The sequence below is a fragment of the Hylobates moloch genome, unplaced genomic scaffold, assembly GCF_009828535.3.
Source record: "Hylobates moloch isolate HMO894 unplaced genomic scaffold, HMol_V3 SCAFFOLD_10, whole genome shotgun sequence".
Classification (NCBI taxonomy): Eukaryota; Metazoa; Chordata; class Mammalia; order Primates; family Hylobatidae; genus Hylobates; species Hylobates moloch.
In genome coordinates, this window is record NW_026652285.1 from 73,215,601 (window position 1) to 73,241,012 (window position 25,412).

The 25,412-nt window shown below is 41.2% G+C and overlaps 1 protein-coding gene across 1 annotated transcript in view; it reads left to right on the forward strand.

Annotated features, from left to right (window-relative positions):
- Positions 1–2,562: 2,562 nt before the first annotated feature.
- The window catches only part of PLPPR1 (phospholipid phosphatase related 1), a 287,024-nt gene continuing 264,174 nt past the window's right edge, over positions 2,563–25,412 (forward strand). The window contains exon 1 of the mRNA XM_032164690.2: positions 2,563–2,936. The gene's annotated coding sequence lies outside the window, so the exon portion shown is untranslated. The remainder of the gene's footprint in view (positions 2,937–25,412) is intronic.

Consider the following 25,412-nt stretch of genomic DNA (forward strand, 5'->3'; position numbering starts at 1 on the left):
ACACTTACGTCTAGATTTGAGGGTGGAAGGGTGAGAGTTGGAGCTATTCCCCATTCACACTGCCACACGTCTTTATAGCATGCTTTTCATTACAAGGATTTGAATACATCAGTGATCAGGGTGATGAGTGAGGGGGCGATGGAGGAAGCCAGAAGCAAAAACTGGAAGGCTTTTCACTTTTATCTGTTTTGCTTGTTTAAGCTAAGGAAAAAAGATCTTCTTAGCCTTTTTTTTTATTTAAATAAACTATCACAATAATGAAAATATTAATAACCAAAATAAGAGCTACAAGTTATGGAGAGCTTGTTATGCAGTAGGCACTACGTTAAGTGCTTTATGTACATCATCTCACTTAATGTCCCTGGGTTTTCCCTACTGTCCCCAAACAGTAAAAATCTCTTCCAGAACTGCTCATTCACCAACTCCTAGCAGACACACCATAAAGAGATTTCACATTATTTGCAATTCTGCATTTAAAAATTCTCCTTCACTCTTGACCTTGTTGGAGCTACTTTCTGCTTTGAGATGGTGAACAGGTCCATCTGCTTAGAGATGGTCCCTAAGCATTGATGGGAGTGGTATCTCTTTCCCTCTCAACCAAGGCCGGGCTCAGACAGAGTGGGCTGCTTGGCCAGGCAACCCTGGATACTTATCATTGTAAGAGGAAGTGCCTTAGAACTGTTTCCTACTGAGTGAACTGTAAACCCCAGCCCCTCTTGGTTCATGAATTCAAAGCCGTCACTCACCTTGTGCTTATGCACCAGGGCAAAGAGAATGACTATCTTGCCTCAAGGAAGCAATTGGTCCCACCAATGCTAACACCTTGCAATTCTAGTGAACACTGTTTACCGTTCTGAGGGGAATGTGACAACAAGGCAGATCTATCTTGGATGCCTTCCAAGAAGCCGAGCACTAAAGGGAAGTCCTGATATAAACAGGCATGGAAGGAGGAGCTCCAAATACCCTACATGGTTCATTATAGAGGCTTTGCTGCTCTTCAGGAGAACCTGATCTCCCCTCCCTGGTGGATGGAGACTCACTCTCACTTGTCCTTTAAGCAAAGAGATGCTGCAATTCTACTCCTTTCAAGGATCTACTGAGAAAATAAACCTGCCGCTACACTCAGGGCACTTTCTCTTTTTAAGAACTTTCCCTTTTTTCTTTCCTTCCTCTAAGTCTGTTCTCCTAAACTTTTCGTTGGTGGTATTTAGATATGCTGTTTCTTTCTCCTCTGGGTGTGCTCTAGGATTTGATCTAATTGTCCTGCTGTTCGAGTGTCACTTGGCATTATTATTGGGAAGATGAATGGGATGTGGGTCAGAGTTCAGCAAGAAGGCATCTGCTCGCTTCCACTGTAAAGTGGAAATGCTTAGAGGTGATCTTTAATGAAAGCTTGGAAAAGATTTGCACAAGGCAGGCTGTCCTCTATTCCTCCAAAGCAGAGGGGACCAAAGGTGATCCTTTTCTGGAAGGACAGAAAATGAATAAAAAAGAGGTAGAAATCTCTTTACAGGAGTTTCCTGCTTGGGATGTCTTTTCTTCTGTAGGAGAGAAAATGGGGTGTGGTGTGCGGGGAGACAGAACGATTAAACAGGGAAGAGACTGAAAATAGAAGCTCTTGAATGGATCCTAACCATTCTGTTTTGCTCACAGAACAATCTGATCCAAGAAGTTTCCACTCCACTTGCAATGACTCTCACCTGCCATCTCCCCTGGCCTCAGGTTACTGTGCCATCGCAGGCTCGGGTTCTCTTACTGGACTCTCTTCGAGTTGACAGTTCTCCCACTTTACCAAGTAGCCAGAGGCCTCACAAAGACCTAGAATTGCGCTGGCATTCTAGGCAAGGGGACAATGAACCCATTGTTTTTTTTTTTTTCCTTATAAACAGGGCAAATATCTCTTCCATTTAACCCTGTCACCAAAGGAGGCTGAGTATGGGGTCCTCAGAGAGTCACCTTCCTTCCACTCCTCCTTTGTTGTTTGGAAGAGTTATCGCTAGCCCCCTCCTCGCCCTCGCCCCATTAAAGCTGTTGTGGGACCCGACTGGACATTGCCTTTTCTTGCTCTTAAAGGAGTGGAAGTTGGGAGAGGAAGAAAGAAACACACACCAGGAAACTCATTTTAGTTCGGGGCGACCTGCAGCCTGTGGTTCCTCCTGGACCTCTGGGGAGACGCATCTTGGTTGCCCGCAGGGTAGAAGCAAGAGAATGGCCCACAGGAACTCCCACACCAGCGCTAAAACCACACCGGGAGAGGACAGCCCCACGTTACCGAGGACTCGAGGCAGAAGCGATCTCCAAGAATGGGTGGGGATCCCACCACTGGCTTCCAGCGCTGCATGCGCCGCGGAGTCCCCGCGCAGGGCGCACCTTTGCGGCGGGGTTTCCCCGCTGCCTTCTGGGAACCCCGCGGAGCGACTACCGCTGGACGCAATCTGGCTGGCTCGCCTCTACCCCGAGCTCACTCTGCTCTGCCTGGGCTCTGAAGCCAGCGCTGTCTCTCCTGAGCATGCGCAGCCTGGCACCCTCCCCGCCTCTCCCCTCCTCCGCCCCCTCCGCGCCAGCCTTTTGCTCTTTCCTTTCATTAAACAAACAGGAGATCCTGAAACCTGGACCCTGTGCAAGCTGCAGCGCCAGGAGGAGGCAGCGGAGGAGGCAGAGCGCGGGATGGGCGCCCAGCGGGATCTGTGATCCCGCGCACCTCCGCCCCACGGGCGCGCGCACAAACACGGACACACACATACACACACTCGCACACACTCGCACAAACACACACTCGTACACGCCCGCGCCGCGCGCTCGCCGGCTTGCTCTCCCACGCAAGCGGAATGCAGCAGCGCCTGGAGAGCGTGTCTCGGGCCGCCGCCTGAATGCACCTCGCTCCCGGGAGCCGGACGGCCCAGTAGGGCGCACTGGAGGACGTTCCGCCGCGGGAGGTGAGTGCGGCGCCCGCAGCCGGGCCGCTGGGGAAGTCGCTGCGCCGGGGCAGTGGGGCAGCGCGGGGCAAGCTCTTGGCCGGACCCGGCGGCGCAGGTGTCCCATGCCTTGCTTGTGGGTGTCGAGGTGCAGATGAAGGCGGCGCCGGGGCTGTGCAGAGGAGAGGACGAACCCAGGGAGGGTCGCCTCCTGCGAGGTGTCAGATTGACCCAGCAGAAAGCTACCACCTCCCTGCTCATAAACTTTCCTTCCATGTCATCTGGGAAACGTGGAGACAAAGGGGGCGTGGAGGCTCCCTCCGTCCCGTTCCACCCTCCTGACTGCATTCCGGGCTGCAACGCGAGCCTGCACGCGTTGGGTGGGTGTGCAGGCGGGGGCGCCCTGCAGGTAGCTGATGCCAAGTCCTCCCACCCGGGCGGGGGTTGGGATTTCTCACCCCAAGCTGTAAGGGTCGCCATTGATTTTCCCTCAGGCATCGGCACCTGTCATCCTTCCCTTCCACCCCTCTGCGTCCTAGGCGCATAGTGGGGTGTGTATGTCACCTGGAAAATTGGAGGGGCAACCTTCGGCTTTCTCATCGAGCTCCGGTGCCAAAGGCGCCGGGGTGAGGCTCGGGTCAGTGCGGGGATAAATGATGAGTTACTGAAAGGCTTGCCATAATCACCTCCTATAACGCAGGGCGCTAGGATCTCTCCTCCCCGGGGAAGGTGCTGTCTTCACGCACACCACCGCGGCAGCGCTGGGAGCTGGACAGGAGCTGCTGCTGCGGCGGCGGCAGTGGGAAGACGGGGCTTTATCCTCTCCCAACCCATTTCCCGAGGGTTTTATGACACACACATGTGGAATATGTGGAGGATTCTGGGTTATTATTTTTCTTTGTGGGGATGTCGTTTTTTTTTCCTTTCAACCTCTTTCCTGGGAGAGGTTCTGTGGTGTCTGCTATCTAGTTGGTGGACAGGCACGGTTCTGAATATCTCTTCGGCCCGATGGAAAAGGTCCTGAGAAAAGGATTTCCTAAAATCCTTTCTACTACTGGGGCGGGATCTCAGAGTGCAGTGCACCCGCTGCACTCGGGAAAAGCGTCAAATCCAATGGCCTTTTGAAACAGCGGAGACTGGGTCAGCCTGTGAGGAGTCCAGGACTGGGACAAAGGGAGATAGAAGAGGGACAAATAATGGTCACTTAGGAGAGGTGTGACTAGAGGTTAATGAAGGCAGGGAGAGGTTGACTGGAGGGGACGTACACTACAGCCTTCACTGAATTTCTATGCCCCTTCTGCTTGTATGGTTGGCAGCTCGTATTCTTTTGGTGGGACTCTAGTTTTGAGGTATCTGGAATGTCACATCTGGAGCGTAATAGACTTCACTATTCCTTGGATAACGTTTAGCAGACTTAAAAATTGGTTGTTTAGGTCTAGAAACTGCCTCGTGTGAAAGTTTCTCCATCTTGACGTGTCGGTTGTACCTGGAAGGCGGGATGGGCAGACAGGTACATTTTTGGCTCCTGTGCACGTCGGGAGCCTTGGATTTTTAGGAAAAGTGTATGGGGAATCTGGAAGCCAAGCTGATGCTGACAGAAGTAAACTCCGGAAGCTCAGATCCAGTACTTATGCCTGCTGCTCCTCACGGGTGGGGGTGAGGGCTTCTCTTCACTTTGAGATGACAGGTTGGGGAATCTCTCTGCTGCTTGGGATGGGGACCTTTTTATCTTTAACATTTTGTGACTTCTTTGAAGTGGAAGAAAGCATGATATTTGTGAGATTAATTGAGAAATCACTTATGAAAGTGATCTTGACTCATAAGTAAGCATAGCCAAAGGTGAAAAGCTTTTTTAAGAAAGGAAAAAAAAAAAACGCGGGGGGCAGGGGGGAATCGGGAAAGCAATGCTTATTATTAAAATAGTTTCGCTTTTATGGTTTTTAAAGGTATTCAGTAAGATAGAAATCTGAGTGTTTTATTTTCAAATAACTAGGGAAGTAAAGACCTTTCCAGGAATATTTTCAAGTGAAATTGGCATAGAGGGGATTTAACTATAATTGTCAGCATATGTCCTTTTTATCCCATGGTGAACACTCTCATCATTTTCTTTGAAAACCTTGGCAAGAAAAGATCAAGACTATTTTTTGCTCTCACTAGAGCTCTTTATTTGCTTTGTTACTGTATATTTCCTCTTCCTTCATCTGCAAGATCAGTTTATTTTGATTATACTAGATTCTATTTACAAGCATTTATTGACCACCTATCCTGTATTTAGCATTGGAAGTCACATAAAATATGTAACATAGTTCTGTCCCTCAAAGTGTTTATGTTCTAGTTGTAAATACAAGATGAACACACATGAAATAGAAAGCAGGATAGTTCTGTACTGTACTATGAGCTCTTAATGTGTATGCTATACACTTCATCCCTTCCTCCTGGATTTTCTCAACATTCAGAAAACATGTATAAGTACTTGTTACATGCTGGAGGCTGGGAAAAAAAGGTAAGAAAGTAAAAAATGGTCCCAATCATCAAGGAAACAGGTATTTAACTATGATGCAATCTGATTAACTGCTATAATTGTAGGTTAGACCATGTGCCAATAGTACAGGCATGAAAGTGATTTTTTCTTTTCCCTGGAGGATTTGAGCAGGTGATCTTTGAGAAAAATGAATAGTCTTTTACCAGGGAGGAAAGGATAGAAAGGGCATTCCAGGCAGAGGAAATACTTGAGAGTGCCTGATAAATTAGGGTGACAATAAGCCATCTCATGTGGTTAGAGCCACTGAGGGTGAACAGCACCTGGGTGACACCAATTAACAAGTAATGCTATAGAGTGAGTTTTTCAGAGATATGCCCAGAATGCCATGGAAGCACAAAGGGAGGGCATCCAACTCAAGAAGGGTAAGAAGATCAAGAAGGTTTCTCAGAGAGCTTGACATTAGCTGAGTCTTGAACAAGGACAAGGAGAAAAGAAGGGCTTTCCAGGCAGAAATATCTCTGTAAGTCCTGGAAGTAGTTCTGTATGGTTGTAGCAAGAGATATGGGTTCTCAGCTTTTTACAGTGGCACAGCATCAAACAAGAGACATAAGCAGCAATCAAGTGTGAATGGAACTATCCAAGCATAAGAACTTCAATTTTGTGGGGAAGGCTAGGGGTGTTTGTTTGAAAGTTGAGAAAGTTTGAGACATGATCAGATTTGCATTAGAGAATGATGACTGTGACCACAGTGTGGAGGATGACTTGGAGGTGGTGAGACTGGAGGCAGGGAACTTATTGTGGAAATATAGGTGTTAAATGACGAGGGTGGTGGCAGTAGGGGTGGATAAGAGTAGATGTATCTGAAAGACAAGTGAAGAAAGTAAACCCTGCTAATATAAGAAGGGCCTTCCTTCTGTGTGCTCCTGTATCACCCTCTTCTTTCCCAGCATTCACTTGTGTAGCTGCCTTTTTTGCATTGTGAGAGTAAGGCATTCACAGTGGCATCAACAGCATTTAGCACAGGCCTGGTATGGAGTAGGGACCCAATAAATATTTGTTGAATGAATCATTAAATAAATGAATGAGAAATCCAGCCATGAGGTGATGATTCCTACATTAGAATAGAAGATAAATAATGACTTCCATTTCTCCGAGGTGATCAACTGACTTGGAGGTCAGTGTTAAAATGTGCCAGGGAGGCCACAAATCAAAACAAAAAACACGTTTTCTCAGCTGCCCCTATGAAGAATAACTGTACCCTGAAGTGCCACTAGGAAATAGCATCATGACTTTTTTTTTTGATATTTAAAAAATGAGCTCATCACTGCATCTTGGAAGCAACAGCATTTAGCACAGTTGCTGATACACAGTAGGATGGCAGTGTGTATAAATTCCCTTTTCCCCCTTTCTGGTCAGAATTTCCTAATTTAATATACATTATGAAAACTTTCAAAATAATCTGCACCAGAGAGCTCATAAAGATCTCATTTAAAGAGCTCATTGCATCTTGGCATCCTGGAATGAGGGCCAGATCATCTGTGTTCCAGCCATCAACACTGCAGACCCAGGAACTAGGTCCCTTACTGAACCAAGCCCAAACATGTTGAATTTCAATCTGAAAATGCCATTAAGAGATACCAGAATGGGGAAAAAACATAGAGTTTGTTTTCAAATTGACTACAGGGAGTGCAACAGAAGGCAAATCAAAGATAGCACTTTGGGTTTGACCATTGGTAGCTGGATTGATGGTGACAGAGGGATGGGAAAGGAGGTTAGCTGAGGAAAGTAAAAGGCTTAATGCTGTTTTGCAGAAATTGATTTTGGGGTGACACCAGAACATCTTGGAAAGCATTAGTACAGATCCCAGTATCTAGTGATTTCATAGTAAATGCCAACTATTATTTTTATTAGGGAAGAAGATGGGAAGAGGAGGAGACCATAGAGACAAAGACTAAATTTCAGCATTTAGCAGAAGTAGGGATTAAAGAGAGAAATAAGCCCCAGGAAAGAGCATAGGAAGTGAGTACTCAGACAAGAAGGAAAAGAACTGGCATGAAAGCAAAAGCCTCAGGGAATCATGAGGAGTGCTCAGACTTCACAGAAACAGTCCCAACTGTGCCAGGACTTGTTTAAGTGCCTCCACGTGGAATCCTATTTAATCTTGACAACACCTATGACTCCTATTCCCACTTTACAGCTGAGGCAGCTGAAACAGAGAGGTCCCAGTAGCTTGTCCATAGCTACCAAGTTACAAAGTATCAGAGTCAGGTCTCAAAGCCCATTTTCATAATTGTACAAGCAATTTCCTTTCATCAAATGTATAAATTACCAGGATGATTTTAAGTGAGGGACCTTTGCAAAGGTTGAAAGTAGGGAACTGAAAAAGGACAATGAAAAAGAGTTTTCTGGTGACCATTAGGAAAGCAATTTTAGTATAGCAGTGTGCTCAGAAACCATTTCAGAGAGTTCAGTGGGGAATGGGAGGAAAAAAAAAAACCGTGCAATGCGTAACTATCAGTCATTTATGAAGTCTAGCAGGGGAAAGAGTTATGGGGCTGTAGGTACAGTGAGAAGGTACAGTGAGTCTCAGGTGCAGTTTTTATCAAGGGGGAGCAGATGGAACGAGCTAGTGTCTAAGAACAAAAGGTTTGGGAAATGAGAACAGGAGAGGAGAGAGAGAGGAGAAAGGATGCCTTTCTCCAAGAGCATGCAAAGATAGATTTGAGGACAGATATAGAGGATGCTCTTCTTCCCCACAACTAAATGACTGAAGCGAGTCCTCTAAAACTCAGAGAATTCAGATCTTTGAATGTCCTGGAAACTTAAGGAGCCTCTGAGTGCCATACCTCAATGGTACCACTTGGGTATGCAGGCTGATGAGCCTGACTTGTTTATGTAGCACAGCGGTTGAGAACACAGGCTCTAGAGTTAGACAGGCTGTTGACCTGAATTAATTCTGAATTAATTCAGAATTCTAAATTAATTAAATTCTTAATTCTGGCTCTGCCACTTATAAACTGTGCGACTTTGGGCACATGGTTTACTTCTCTGTGCTTTCAATTACTCCTGCTTTTAAGATGGAGCAATAGTAGAACCCATTGCAGAGGATTGAGAGGATTAGCTGAGTTCGTTGTAAAGGTCGGACAGAGTAAGTACCTAATAAATGAAGAGTATTATGTGTGATAGCAGTGAGGTTAAAAACATAAAGCTTTGACTTTATGCTCAGGACTCAAGAGATGGTGTGCTTTTGCATTCATTAACAAATTTGGGGGCAGGGAGGTTGCTTATAAATAGCTGGCTCAAATCCTGTCTTCCTAAGTGCAGAAATTAAATTAGCAGACACAAATATGGCAGGAGCAGACCAGCTCGGCTGTCATAAGCCTAGGTAGAGTAGACATGTGCTAGGAGTACCTGCCAATAATACTTGCCTAGTTGCCCACTGCTCACACCTGTCTGGGGAAGATGAAAGTTTGCTTGTGTTTAGCCTAGTCTTTGCACCTTCAGGCTCATAGGCATCAGACAACAGGGACTTAGCTGTTCAGCAGATTGTTTTAGGGAAACGACTACTTGCATTAATTACAGCACCTCTTTGGTACTGAGGGACATAAACTGTAAATATCTCAAATGTGAGATTTACAACATTCCATAGGAAATTAAATGCTTCCCTTCATGGAAAAATTTGTCATGTGTTCTAAAACAGAATCCCAGTGGATGTGGAAACTCTGTCATCTAGCTATTTGGCAGTAGGGCAGGAACTGCAACCCAGGTTTGACTCATAACTCTGTGTCTTTGCATTATACTCTGGCAAATACTTCTATTACTGTGCTGTAATCAAAGACTTTTTTCCCCCCATCCATCCTATTAATGTTTCATCCAAACTAAACTTCTTACAGTTACCCCCATGAGATTTTTCTTTTTATCTTCAGGCCTTTAACCATGCTGTTCCCTCTTTCTGGAATTCCATCCTTGTCTTCCCCTAACTCCTTTGGGTTTTTAGGTCAGAGTTGCTTTCTAGGGAAGTTGTCCTGACCTCTTAACTCTAAGGTTGGCTTCTCTTTCTATGCGTTTCAATAATCCCCAACTCTGTATTTTTTTGTGCCTAACATAGTGCTTGGCATATAATAAGTGTTCAGTAAATGTTTGTGATTGAACTGAATCAATTACTGAACCAACTTCTCCTTTTGAGTCATTGATGACACTTCAAATAAAGCAACTTCATATTATAGAAAATCATAGAATTGTCCCAAGTTCAAAGATTCGTTAGAAGTTACCTAATCAGACTTTCAAGTGAAATGACACAAGGAAACTGAGAACTAAGGAACTGCAGGAACTTACCTGAGGCTTTTGCTTACTGTAGTTAAGTGATATCAGAATGGAGGCCAGAATTCTCATATTCTGATTTCAGACCCAGATTCTGCCCAGGGCTGGGGTGAGGGTGGGGTGAGAGAAGCAAATGCAGGACTGGTTCCTGACTTTATTTAAAATTTTGATCCTGTGTGTGTTCATCATGGAATGTTGCATTATGATTTTTTTAAATGTTACATTAAAATATTGTTTATCTTGATTACTGAGTTTTTTGGAATGTCTTAAATTTTGTGCCCAGTGCAGGTGCCTCACTCGTCTGACTCTAGTCCCAGCCCTGCTCTTTCCACAAAGGATACATCCTAGCTTTCCTACACTGGTGTAAAAATGCAGGAACAGTGTATATGGCAAGGGCCCTGATTGAAAATATTGAAACACCATTCATCATGGCGGTATGAACTGCTAATAAGCATTTCATGACCTGGCCAATCTTCTGGTCAATAAACGTTATATTCACATTGTAAAAGCAAAGCCAAAAGGATAAGAATAAAAGCTCTATCTGCCTGTCATCTCTCTATTTATCTCTTTGTCTTAGGGCTAGAGGAAAATGTAAAGATCATCTAGACTAGTCCTTAATTTATAAATTTACATGTAGTTATTACTATACTTCCATATTTTTAAGTTTTTTGAAGACCCAAGACCCAAGATAGAAAAGAGAAGAAAACTATTCCATTTATAAACTTGGCTGGTCTTGGCTTATGGCACTGCTGGCCCGTTTTGAAGATTTGAGGTCAGAAGGTAGAATGGCCAAACTTGGAAGGTAGAATGACAGAGCTTGGCTATTTCTGCCAAACAACAACAACAAAAAAAAACGAAAGCATGAATGGAAAAGATAAAAAGAGATAGATGAAAGACATTTTGAGTAGGCCTCCTATGTACCATATGAGCTACTACAATGGATTATTAACCTCTACAACACACTGGAAAATAGGTATCAGTATCCCCATTTGACAACTGAGCAAACCAAGTCTCAGAAAACTGAATTAAGAGCTTACCTAAGCTCTCAAAACTACTGCTGGACTGAAAACCTGGTCTGAGTCCAAAATCTATGCTTATCCTATTTAATCCTTCTGATTCTCAAAGGTGTGGAGTTTTAGATCACCCCATAACCTTCTTGCCACCCATGATGCCATGAAGCCTTAGATGAGAGCTTCAGCAGCTTGTCCATGTTAACTGGATGGGAAGTCAGCAGTCAGCTCCACATTGTGCTGTTATTTCCCCATTGTATGGTACATTTATCTTTTTCCATTCATCAATAACAACAGAGAGAAGAACTGCATACACATAAGAAATAAATCCCGTTTGTGTGAATGTTATAAATGTTTACGTGACATGAAAGTCCATATTTTATATTGCCTCCATTATGTTAGAAAGGGCTTTTTCTCTGGGTATTATGACATCAAGTGTTCTAGAAATGCTTACAGACACAGGGTGAAGAAAAAGTGATCATATTTACTGGAGCAAATCTGTCACAATGAAGGGTAATGTGTTTGCATGGCTCTCTGTCAAGGGGTTCTGGGGTGCCCTTTTTATTAAGGTTTCTGATGAGTAGCATGGAGCAGTGACCTCCCCCACCAACATTTAGATTCAATGAAATACATAATCAAGTGGAATCAGATACAATTAACAAGAATAATATCTGGGTGAGAGTACTGCTGTTCAGCTCAGCAGCTCTGTAAGCCAAGCATGCTTTATCATTTTCCCATCTCCCAGTCTTTGCTAGCTATCGCTTCCAGGCAACCCACACACTCAAATGCTCTAATAATCAGCCCACAGCCTTCCCTCCTGGGGGTCACAGGAACTAAAAAATAGAAAGACCTTTTAATTCACACTTGTATTAACTGGAAAAAACATTATCTCTCTGTATTTTTTTTTTTTTTTCTGCAGTGTAAAAGCAAGGGAATATCTCTAGGTTTGAGACAATCTTTTGGGTCTAGTTTTTTTGCATGGATTGACATGTAATATGTGACACAGACAGTTCCTGGCCAGGCTGGTTTGAAACAATGTATTTTAGCAGTTAAAAATGAATTAAGCCAATTATATGTGTACTATGATAAAATATAAAATGTAGCTATAATGAGGTGCTTAGTGTAGAAAGTAAATATCACTCATATTTCCGCCCTAACCTCTTTCCCAGAAAACCACTATCAGTTGTTTGGTGTATATTTCTTCAACTTTTTTGGTCCATTAACATTTACATTTATCATTTTTATAAAGGTAGGATTAACTTTACATATTATTTTACTATTTACTTTTAGCTATAATTTCAAATAGAAGCAATTTCTTTTCATTAATAAATATTTGGTAAATATTACTATTATATGAAAAGGATGAATGCTGCTTTCCATCTTAAAATAGAGCTCAGTTGATATATCTTAGGGTCCTTTGGCCATCAGTCCTCATGTATATTCAGTCATTGAACAAATATTTTTTCTGAGTTCATTTGAAGAGCTACCTACTGTACGATGTGCTTTGGAAACATTCACATTCTAGCAAGAGAAAAAAATAACGAGAGGACTTAATAAATGGCAAAAGCTGTAAATTCTCCTTGATTCACAGAATTGCTTGAAGGGCTAATCTAACTTTTAAATTATCTAATTTTTCTAGATAAGAAAGTTGAGGTCCATCAAGGTTAAGTGATTTGTCCGGGGTTCCACAACTGGTGATTGAAGAGGCTGGGATAACAGGCAGTTTCCAGCCTGTTAAACCAGTGCTGATTTCATTACGCTTGACTGCAAATCAACTCCCACATCAAGAAGAGGGAACAAGGGAACTCCACAAATACTAGCTTGAGCAATGGATTTCTGGCGCATTGAAATTCATGCCTTGTGTAACTGCTGTTACCCACAAATGGCTGCTGCAGAGATTGTGTCCTCATCCTCCCACCCATCCCTTCCCATATAACCCCTCACTGCACTCCATCTTCTCCTCCTCCGTGGCCTGATATTCTCACATTACAATAACACTTTGAAGTTAGACAACAATCAGCTGTAATACTGAGATCAGGTGGTGCCCATGTTACCTAGGGAAAGTGTTCATCTGTAAACATATTGGTAGAGATTTATTTTTCAGTTTAGCTTCTTGCCATCTTGAACCTTAAGGAATGAATTCCAAGATAAATGAATTTTACCTGCTAATTTTAATCAAGTCATGAAGTCTTTGTTATACTAACCAATGATTTTTCTCCATGATAGTAGCATAAATAGAACCCTGATTCTTAAATACTCTAATTGTCCTTCCCTGCTCTGAAAGCAGGATCATGTGGTGGTTAAGAGCTTGGACTGGGGTGTCAGATGGAGCTAGGTTCTAGGCTGAGCTCTGCCATCCACTAGCTTTGTGATGTTATGCCAATTCCTTACTCTTATTAAGTCTCAGATCTTTTATCTGTGATATGGAGATAATAAAAGTACCCCTCCCACAGTGATGTTTTTATGAGATAAATAAATTACTTGCCTTAACACAGAGTCTACAACATGACCAATGAAACTGTAGCTGCCATTATCATTCATTATTTTTGATATACCCATGATATACAGCTATAAGGGCTATATCACTTGACATAGCCCTTGGAACCACTTAGATGTCAAGCTTTAAAATACTGAATAACACTCTTACCTTCTGTATTAGTCCATTTTCACACTGCTGATAAAGACATACCTGAGACTGGGCAATTTACAAAGGAAAGAGGTTTAATGGAGAAGTCACGGTTCCATGTGGCTGGGGAAGCCTCACAATCATGGCAGAAGGCAAGGAGGAGCAAGTCACATCTTACGTGGATGGTGGCAGGAAAAGAGAGCTTGTACAGGGAAACTCCTGTTTTTTAAAAACCATCAGATCTCGTAAGACTGATTAACTATCGTGAGAACAGCACAGGAAAAATCCATCCCATAATTTAGTCACCTCCCTCAGGGCTCCTCCCATGACACATGGGAATTGTGGGAGTTACAATTCAAGAAGAGATTTTGGTGGGGACACAGCCAAACCATATCACCTCCTTAAAAAAAAGAATTGAGACTTAAACCAGAAGTTGAAAATATGACTCAATATGCTAATAATTTGAAAACTTTTCAGAATATCACCTTTAGTCATTGCTGATCCATGAACTGTAGAATTCAGAAACATAGCAAGAGGTGGAAAAATGAAAGCATTTGATCAATACATTAAAACTTTGCTATAAAAATTAAACTTCAGCCCCCTTTGTCTGCATGATTTTATTTTCATGCAAATACTTGGGAATTGGTGATAATGTCTACCTTTCTCAAACATAAAGATAACACTATTATCACTATTAGTTAAATATGTTTTTCAAGTCTCATTTGCCTTAGTTATACTGGTAGGTTACCTGGATGTAGACACATATATATGTTTGCACAGAATCATGGACTGAGGTGTGAATGTTAAGAATCCCAGCCACCTACTCAGTGCTGGAATCTCTTTTCTCATACTATGTAACAAGAAACTGTCCAGCCTCTCCATTTTGGCATCAGGGCTCCATTCCTTCCCCTTCTTGGTGACTATAATGGATATACCCAAGATAGAAGCTGGGTGTGAGCTGTGGTTGACCAGGATCCTGAGAGTTGTTCATCAAACATCCCAAACATACTTTCATCTCAGGATCTTTGCATTTGCTGTTAGCTCGGTCTGGAATGCCTGTTCTGCAAAAACTTGAATGTCTCCCTTTCCCACCACCACATCTGCTCAAGTGTCATCAGACAAGCCTTCCCTCATAACTGTCTAAAACACCCAGCCCATTAATCTTTAACTCTTTACTCTGATTTGCATTTCTGCATTAGTGCTGATAAATGCCTTATTATTCATATGTCTGTTTACTTGTTTGTTTGTGACTGGCCTCCTCCTGCTATGTAAGCATCATAAGATGAGGGACTCTGTATATTTTGTCCATTGTTATACCTCCAAGACCTAGAAGAGTACCTGTCACACTCTATAAATTTAATTAAAATGTATTTAATAAACGAACAAAAGAAAAATAATTATCGTATTGAGAATGGATTTAAGAAACCAGTAGCAATCACTAGGTCTGAAATGCAGGAGAGCAAGAGAACATCTAAAATGTGACATTAGCTCCAGATGCCCAGAATGGGGGAGATCTGTGAATGCATAGTGGAAAATGGTACCCAATGTAGGGGCTTGGTCCCATAGGACAGCTCTTAATGAGGCAGAGGTGTCTCAACCTGGATTTCGGGTACATGGATCTCTGGTAGTTGGGGCATATGCCAGAGAGCTTACTTATGCCATGAGTCTATTTCACTATGGGACCTTCCAACATTAAAGCATTCTTCCTGATGGAGCTGAATTCTGCCTCCCTCTATCTACTTGATGGAAGATGGCCAGGTAAAGGGGTGCAATTCATATGGAAGAAGATGAAATTAAGTGGTACCCATAGAAATAAAACTCCATTTTATATTAATATAAAGACTCATTCGTATAGTGCTACAACAAAATGAGCAAATGGGACACAGATTAAGGAATCAAGGTGAGAAAATACCTTTGGCAAACTAAAAATATTTAGGACACATAACTTCTTATTTCTATATATGAACTGTTATTGAGGAAACACAAATTTCTATGGGAAATGTAGCTATCTTGGGATCTTTAAATGTGAGTGTATCTCTGGCTACTAGGGTTGGTTCTGGGTGAAATGCTGACAGGTGTTCTTATGTGGTTTGTTGTGGTCTGTGTGGTCTAGGGGATAGCAGCCAGAGGCAGCTCTGTGGAGGACTTTGGGGCCATAAAGAAGCTTTGGACTACTTGAAGCTGTGCCCGGAGTCCCTCCTGGGAAAGCTGTGTAAGGAGTGTCAGTGTTGCCTGAAAAACATAAGTCTGAGTCTCTGTCTCTGTGGATTTCCTTGAAGAGCAATTATTGAATGTTTTATGGTTCTCTTGCTTTGAACAGAAGTTTTCACTCACTTAAATGCCAACTACATGGAAGAATGTACTAAACCAATTGAAAGGAAATGTAAAATTCTTGGAAAGTTTAACCATGTTAAAAGAGAATATGATGGCCTAGACTCTTAAAAGATGTTAGCTTTTATGAGCGTCATCAGGGAAAATAAGTCTGGAGGCAGGTGGTGGGAAGCTAAACACATCTAGAAAAAATATAATTTATAGAAGAAGAACTAAGAGAAGAGAAATTTAATCATTCAGCACTGGGTGAATGGATTGCCTGACATTACAAGAAGGTTAAAGTCACTAGAGAATAAATCAGAATTTATCAGATAATTTGTAGCTTTTTCAATAGAGCATTTGGAGGAGAGAACTCCACATAGCTTCTTTCTTCAAAGGGTGAGCCTTCATCCAAGAGTGAAATCTTTCCCCTCTCTCCCAAACTCTCCCCTCACCTGCAAGTTTTTGTTCCTTTAGGTGTTTTCTTGAATTCAAGATACTTTGTTGTGGATCCAAGGGGACAGTTTCTGAGACGAGGGTTTCTTTTTCTTCTCATTAATTCAGAAAGCATTTACTAATCACTCCAGGGACACTTCTTTCTGTCTAGGCATTTGCCTGGCCTACCAGATCTTCTGTAGCCAAGAGACTCTGCTAGATTCCCCCTCATGCCACACTGGACACCATCCTGATAACAATGATGGGTTACCTGCCAAGGTAGATTCACCTTTCAAAGAGACCTGCTACTGAACATCTAGAACCACAGCAAGAGACTTGAGAACTTTTCTTTTACTTCAAAAAAAATTCTGGATTATTTCTCAATTTGAGTTTAAAGAATTGCTATAACTTAAGTGATTATACTTTTGACCAAAAGAAAGTTTAATGAAATTATAATTCCCAGGGTAATATTCTGTAAATGAGAATGACATAAACAAATTAGCAAGAAAAAAACCCAAACAATACCATCAAAAAGTAGGCTAAGGAATGAATAGACAATTCTCCCTTTGCATTTGTATTTGTCTGCTCTCTTGCATATTTTGGGTAGCCCTTGCTGCTGATTCCTACTGCATGATCCCCACACTCTCCCCTAGACAACTTTGCAGTTCATACACGCCCCCCGGAAAGAGAACACAGAAAACATTTGGAAGTGGTGGAGTGTGCTGTAAAGAGTGTGAGATTTCTGTCAAAAGTTCTGAGTGTGAGCCTTACTTCTGGCTTATTCACTGTGCAGCTGAGAATTTTCTTAACCTCTCTGAGATTTAATTGCTTCATTTGTAAAATGAAGACAAGGGTAACTCAAAGAGAATTGTTTTGAGATAAAGTATTGCAGGGTAAATTTTAAAATTCTGCACAAGTACTCATTAATACATTGTTACTAATTTAGCACCATCATTTTATAGAAAATGAAGGGAGATGAAGTAACTCTTCCAGCAATGTGAAACTCAAATTTTGACTGTTCATTTTTCAATTGAAAACCAAAGCAGATAGTATGAATCAGATGGAAATGCATGTGCTGGCTGAGGATATAAATCACCCTAGGATCAGATGTGTTTCTCTTTGATGTGTCTAGGAAGTGTTTTATGGTAAACAGAGTACATGTTTGGCATTCATACAGGGAATCTCTTTACCTAATTTGCCCAAAATTACTTACTTAAGGGTATTAAGTGTTATGCTTACTATGTTCCCTTCTTAATATGAGGACTATCTGAGATTACCCAGAGGAGTTAAGAAGATTCTCAGCCTTGATTTTAAAACTGTAGATGGGTGTAGAAGGGGGCTGCTTACAAAAGATGAAAGGGTCAAGGGAGCAGGGGTCTGAACTGATCCAAAAGGAATCAGCTATTTCAAGACTACCTAGAGTAGAAGCACCAAGGTCTTGCCAGACATAGCTGTGTGGTTTGAAAGCACCAAACTCAGTGCCAAAAGAAGGGTCTCAATGCCCTCGACCTCTGTAGAGCTGGGAGCAGCTAAAACCATTTTTACCTGAATCACTCGGAAAATTCAACTGGATGAATAGTCTAGATAGAATCTGAACAGGCTGATGGAGGTCTTCACAGTTAGACAATAGTTGAAATTAGGCACATTCCTGTTCTTTTATTTATTCAATATATTTAAGTATGTATTAAATATTTGTGGAATGGGTGAGTGAATGGAAGTGTATAAGTAAGTGAATGGAAGTGAATGAGTAAGTGAACCAAAAGAGCAATGAATAAATGGAATGACTCTGCGCTTCTGAGAGTTGGAAGCTAGATGCTTAATTGGCAATAGGTAGGGAGAGAATGAGCCAACAATGCACTGGATTAGGGATCTGAAATGATTGCTCTAAAGAGCACGTTTTTAACAAGACAGGGTCAGATAAGAGGCTAGCCCCAAAGCTGTACAAGCCATGAATGATGACACCACCTGATGTTTGAAGAGTTTTTAATATCCTTGCACTGCCTTGTGGACATAGTATAGGACAATAGGAAGAGCTTGGGCTCTGGAATCCACCAGATGATTTTCAGTTCTGATTTACTAGCTTTAACATGGGAAAGATATTTAACCTCTCTAACCTTCAATTTCTTCCTTGTAAAATGGGTTCATAATACCTACCACATATGATTGTTGTAAGGAGCATCTGAACTGTCTGTAAATCTCTGAGACATTGTTCATTCTCAATAAATATCATTTGTCTTCCCCTTTCCTTGATCTAAGATTACAAAAATATCAGCAACATCCTCCAGATATGGACATGTTGAAAACCAACAAAAAATCATAGCTTCTTCCAAAATTACAGAAATTTATATTAACTAACCAACACTGGTTTACTCCACAAAATCCAAAATACACATTCTAATGCATCTATGTGTCTGTAAGTGCACTGCATTGAGGCCCTACTAAACACAAACTTCACTTTATCCATTGCTGTGTGTGGAATTCACCCAGGAGAGTTTCTCCTTGGACAATTTTCTAGTTTTCTGCCCTTTTTTTTCCCCAGAGCTACTTTTCCCTTGCTTTTGTCTTTGTCTACTCTTCTGCCCATTTTAGACAGCCCTTGCTGTTCCTAAATGCATGACACCCTCCTCTTCCCCCAGACCGTTTTACAGTTCATATTCACCCTCCACCCCTGCCCAGAGCAATAGGAAAATTGCCAAGTTGCATTTTTCCTTCTCCATCATCTGCTCCAATTTTTCTTTACCTCTTTTATTCTTTTTTTTTTTTGAGACGGAGTCTCACTGTGTTGCCCAGGCTCAAATGCAGTGATCTCGGCTCACTGCAAGCTCCGCCTCCTGGGTTCACGCCATTCTCCTGCCTTAGCCTCCCGAGTAGCTGGGACTACAGGCACCTGCCACCACACCCGGCTAATTGTTTTTGTATTTTTAGTAGAGACAGTGTTTCACCATGTTAGCCAGGATGATCTCGATCTCCTGACCTCGTGATCTACCCGCCTCGGCCTCCCAAAGTGCTGGGATTACAGGCGTGAGCCACCGCGCCCGGCCTACCTCTTTTATTCTTACAAAACCCGGTAAAACGTCCTTTTATCTCAGTGTTTTCTCAACTATTATTCCCTCAGTTTATTCTTGCTGTTATGAATTTCATAAATCCTTCTAATTATTTTATTTTAATGCATTTATCTTGGTTAAGTATCACTACTAGTACATGGTCTTTAAAATGGAACTTACTGAAAACCCCCCTTCTTTGGTCACATTGATCTCACTAGATTGGGGGTCGGAGGAGAAGAGGGTTGGTTTTGGGATGAAACTGTTCCACCTTGGATCATCAGGCATTAGATTCTCTGATGAACACGCAGCCTGGATCCCTTGCATGCGCAGTTCACAATAGGGTTCACACTCCTATGAGAACTTAATGCTGCCCTAGATAATACATCTTTTCTTCCCCAGCAGAATGATTTATAGTTTTTTGAGTCTTATTTTTACTCTGAGATTCCCCTCCTCTCATATACATACATTTAGTCCTTTTAACCATTTCTAGATTAAGGGATTTTTGCTCCTTCTAGGAAGTTCTTGCACTATTCCTCCTTGACAGTCAGGAACTCTCAAGTTTTGAGGATGTCTTCCATACTTTCACATCACTGTTGATCAGAATTAGTTATAGAGTAATAATTTACCTAACACTTCATCTATCCATTGAGAAGTGAACTTGCATAAAAGATGTTACGGGTATATCTGAGCACTGTGTCAAGCAAATTGTCTTTTAGCCAGTTTGTGGATATTTGTCTTCTATACCTACTCTGCCTTGTTATGGTGCCTATTCTGTGCTTTGTGTCAGGAACACACCATTCCTTCCCTTCATCAGCCCAAGCAGTCTCCATTGTAACCTTACAATGGTATCACTTCAATTTCTCTCTCTTTTCATTTTTTCAGCTTCCTTGTAGCCAGCATGATCCACCCCCAGGTCGGAACCATGTGATTTCCTCAGTATTTGATGCTCAGTACCTGTGCTTTTTAAAAGTATGAATTTATAATGCTCGTGTAATTTATAATGCTCAAATGTAATTTATAATGCTCAAATATAATTTATAATGCTCGTGTAAATTTATAATGCTCAAAACTGTAGTCTGTTTTGAATACCCTCCTGTCTTTGAGCAGCCCTTCAATTTTGTTTTCTACCCTTTTGATTACTCTCATGTTTCCTTTGCTCAGGCTACTGATCATAGCTAAGGTATTGCTAAGAACTTTAGAAACTGAACCTTTAATATTGAAGGAAGTGATTTAACTTAGGTGTATCTTGCAGTTTTCCTCAAATTGTGCCACACCGGTAGGTGGACCGCAGCCTAGTATATAGAAGGAGTTAGAAAAAAATGTGTTGACTTGACTGGCTGAGTGAATCACCTGCTCCTTTAGCCCATTTGCCACACTCAGGTACCATCTGGCCCAACTTCATTTCTTCTTTTTCTGTGTCTTGAGAACTATGTCAGCAGAAATGTGTCAGAGAAACCAGTCCATAAATAGATCATTACTCATAGGGAGAGATGCCAAATAGGCTTGTTCTATGTCCAAGAAAACACTGGGGCTCCTGAAAAGCAAAATGAAAAATGACAACCGAATTTATAATTTCACTGGGAAGACAAAAGGCATAGACATAAGACAGCATAATCCTTGATCTAGTGAACATTGAGATAGGAGGTACCAGGCCTTCCCTGAGCTAGTTAAAAGTCACAGGGATCCTAGAGCCCTTGGGCCTCTCAGAAACTGAGAAACTTACTGAGTCTCTTATATATTCCTACAAGATATCAAAGAAGAATACACCACTTTAGGTTATAATGTTAACCTGGAGAAATGGGGCTTACAGTGAGATAATAAATCACAATAAGCCAAAAATCACTTTTCAGGAAAAGGCTTCTTTTACTTTAGGTAAAGTAGAAAGATTAATGTGACACTGTCTCATTTCAGGGAGATTCATAGAAGCATTGATTTTATAATAGGAAACATGCACATCTCCTAATGCATTTGCATTGAATATACATACTTCAATGGCCACAAATCCCCAGAGGTCAGGAAAAATCTTGATTCAGAGCCATCGTCTACAGGGTGGCTATCCACTAGTACCCATAGTCAATGATGCCTTAAAATACAGGAAAAGGGTAGCATGCCATATGGCATAAAATGGGTTAATAAACATACTTCCCAAGAACATTACAAAACGATAAGAAATAGATGATAAAAAAAGAGCAAAGTGTATAAATAAGAAACTTATAAAAGAGAAAAGGCAAATCGTCAATATCATATCGAAGGAAGTTCAATTTCACTAGTAGAGAAATAAAAGCTCAAGATACCATTTTGCAGCTATCAGATCAGTAAACAATTTAAAAATATTGTTTTCATTGAGCACTGGCACTTGTGTGTGCCCCTGTGTGTGGGCAAACACACTTCGAACACTGCAGAGAGTTGTGTGAATTACTATAACAGTTTTGGGACTTAATTGGCAAATATTTTCAAAATTAATTATGTTTCCATTCAGTAATCCAACTTCAGGGAAGATAGAAGATATTCTAGAAAAATAAGGATATGAATATTTAAGGATGTATCCAGTGATACAGCATTTAGTAGCTAAAATCTGGAAAAATATCTAAATACTTAACAAGAGGACATTGAATAAATTTATAGAGTATTAAATAAATTGAAACATTATGCCACTTTGACAAATGTGACTTTATGTCTATTCACCTGGAAGAATGTTCATTATCCTTTGGCAGCTAGAAAAATAATAATAGTGGCTTAAAAGTACATACTTCATGTTATACGCCAGGCACTATTCCAAGTATTTTACACATATTGCTTCATTAAATTCTCACAATATCAATATACAGTTGAGAAAACTGAAGCAGATATAGGTTAAATGACTTGTCCAAGGTCACACAAATGCTTAGGGGTAGAACTAGGACTTAAACTCTGATGGGCTGGCTCTGAAGTTGCCACTCTTCATGACTATGGTATACTCTTTTTCAACTTACAGAGTAATGGGTATTGTAAAATTCTATTTTTGTATAAAAACAAAATAAAAAATAACCATATATATGTGTATGTATGTTAACAAGTGATCTTTTTAATAAGAGCCTTGATTAAAAAAACAAAATAGAGTATAGGCTGTGCACGGTGGCTCATGCCTGTAATCCCAGCACTTTGGAAGGCTGAGGTGGGCAGACCACCTGAGGTTAGGAGTTCAAGACCAGCCTGGCCAACATGGTGAAACCTGTCTCTACTAAAATGCAAAAATTAGCCAGGTGTGGTGGCGTATGCCTGTAGTCCCAGCTACTCGGGAGGCTGAGGCAGGAGAATTGCTTGAACCTGGCAGGTGGAGGTTGCAGTGAGCCTAGATCATGCCACTGCACTCCAGCCTGCGACAGAGCGAGACTCCAACTCAGAAAAAAAAAAAAAAAGAGTATAAGCAATTCTCTGAGTTTATTACACTCAGACCAGACAACTATAACAGGAGCTTCCTTAAAGATTCCAGAAAATTCCAAGATCTGTGATTCTGTGAATTCCAAATTGATTTGAATTTTCCTCAATGTCTTTTTTTGGAAAAAAAAAAAAAGATGTACATGTGTTGAGAGAATTTTCTGTCCACTATGAGAGGTGGAGGGGAGTAATGGCAAAGATTTTATTTTAAATATGAAGTCATGAATATAAAAGACAGAAAAGTAATGAAAACTGTACGTATATTTGAGCTTTCCAAGTAGGGCTTGGGTCTTATTTTTGATATCCAGACATCTGTGAGGAAGATTTCCCAAATGAGTAGGTGCTGGGTTTTCTGCTGTTTATTTGTTCCTGGCAAAGCCAAGTGTGAAGAGACAGCATCTGGGACAGGGAGTATTGTAAGGATGTGTTTGAGTATTGTGGAGTAGGATAGAACATGCACCCAGAAGAGGGAGGAGGGATGATGAAATTGCACAGTGGATTTTGTCTTTCTGCTGGTCTTTCTATTGGTAGTGCCAAATTGATACAAAACATTTATAATAGTCACAATTGGCCCATCTTGATGCCTATTAATAGCAGCACTGATTGATCCTAGACAAACTAGAACTGTTCTCACTTTGAAATTCACAGTTTCAAAACCTGAAATTCTGAAACCCTTGTGTTACCACAACCTCTTAGCCTTTCATCTCATTGCCTCTGCACATCTCCTTTCATCCATCGGCTCTTACCCAGTCTCCTTAGCCTTCTCTTTGTCAATCGAATGTTTCATCCAAACTCTGCTGTCACTCTAGGTTCACTTTGTCTCCTCCCAGGACTTCCCGAAGACGATCCTTTCATAGTTTCATCTTGCCTCTATTACTTCTTATTTTCAGTCTACTTTTCTAGCATATCTCACTCTATTGTCCCTTAAATGCTAATATTGATGAGCTTCCATTTTCTGTTCTTCACAACATTCAGTGTTGTTTCTGTTTTTACTGCTATCTCAGTTAAGGATGTAATTATTTTGCCCATAGGTTTTTACTCATATCCTCTTCTCTCCATCCCTTCCAATTCTTTGTTACTACTACTACTACTACTACTACTGCTACTACTACTACTACTACTTCTACCACTACCTCTCTCTCTCTCTCTGTCTCTCTCTCGCTAATCATTATTGCCCCATTACTCAACATGAGCAGCAGCTCATCATGAAATCTAAGCTCTTTATTCTGGCACTCAATATCCTCCAATAGTAAGCCCCAGACTTTCTTCCTCACTGTATTTTCTACTTACTCAAGATGCATCAGATTTATAGCCTTTCCACAAGCATGCCCCACATATTCCTGCTCCCATGTCTTAGACCTTCTTGTCTCGTGTGCCCTTGTCAAAGTTTTAACTATCCTTCAGTACCTACTGAAATCCTCCTCCATCATTCAGATGCTTCTAGTCAGAAATAACCATTTTCGACTTAATTTTCAAGTTAGATTTCTACTTCTACTAGTGCTTACTTCATTACTGTTCTTGCTTTGCAGCTATTTTATACACATTACTCTCTTCCATTTACTCTGCACCTTCTTCAAGGCAGGTAGACATTTATTTTTTAATTTAGAGATACAGAGCAAGTGTAAGTAATTCCAGCACGCATTGGTGATAACCACTATTTACATTTTAATGTGTATCCTTGCAGGCTTTCTTTATGCCTATATATAGTTTTCTTCATTTAAAAAAATAAAATGATATTGCCCTATACATGTTCTTTTATAACTCGATTTTAGTATGTAATGAGACATAAGAATTTAATGGTAGGTAAATGAGTTATATTAGAAACAGACTGCCTGAATTCAAATATCTGCTTTATTGCTTACTAGCTAGGTAAACTTAGGCATAATATTTAACCTTTCTGTACTCCAGTTTCCTAACCTGTAAAATATAGATAAGGATAATACTTATCTCTTATGCTTATGGTGAGGATTAATAACATAATCCACATAAAATATGCCATAGTGTATTGAACATAATAAGCACATAATAAATATTAATGTTACTTGCCACTATTATAAAAATATATCTGAATATAGCTTTAAGACCGTATGTATGGTCTTGACGAGTGGTTTTCAACTGGTGGTGATTTGTCCCCTTGGGGAACTTCGGGCAATGTCTAGAGATATTTTTAGCTGCCACAATGGGGGAAGGAGTAGTGCTATGGTGTCTAGTGTATAGAAGCTTGAGCTACTGCTACACATCCTGCAATGCACAGGACAGCCCTCCACTCCCACAGAAAAGAACAATCTATAATATTTTATAATCAATAGTGGCATGGCTAAGAAGCCACAATCAAGGGCACTTAGGGCCTCACTTGGCACATATAAGATAGCAGAGAAGATAGAGATGGCTAGAACGGCTGGGATTTCCCTCTACGTTGCCTTTTTTCTTAGGAAGCTGGCTTGGGCTTATTTGCATGGTGGCAGAAGATTTCCCAGCAGTAATAGAGGGCAAACCCCAATGTGCAAAAACTTTTGTATCCTCTGCTTAGGTCATGTTTTCTAATGTCCCATTGGCAAAAGCAAGTTCTATGGCCAAGCCCAGTTTCTGGGGGTAGAAAAAAGAGATTCCACTTTTTAATCAGAGCTGCAATCCATTGTGGCTTAAAAGAAAATCTTCCACATAGGGTGGGCATACTGTCAACTGAGGCTCTTTTTGCTAAACTGCCTTCCAGGGAGGCAACTGGACTCAGTCAGCAATGGTCACCTGTATTTCACTATCTCACAAATACTTCTAAGCTGGTGGTAAATAGAAACTGGCACTTAAAGTCTTTGATCAGTCAGGTGAGAGTCAAAGGACAGGGCGGAAGTAGCA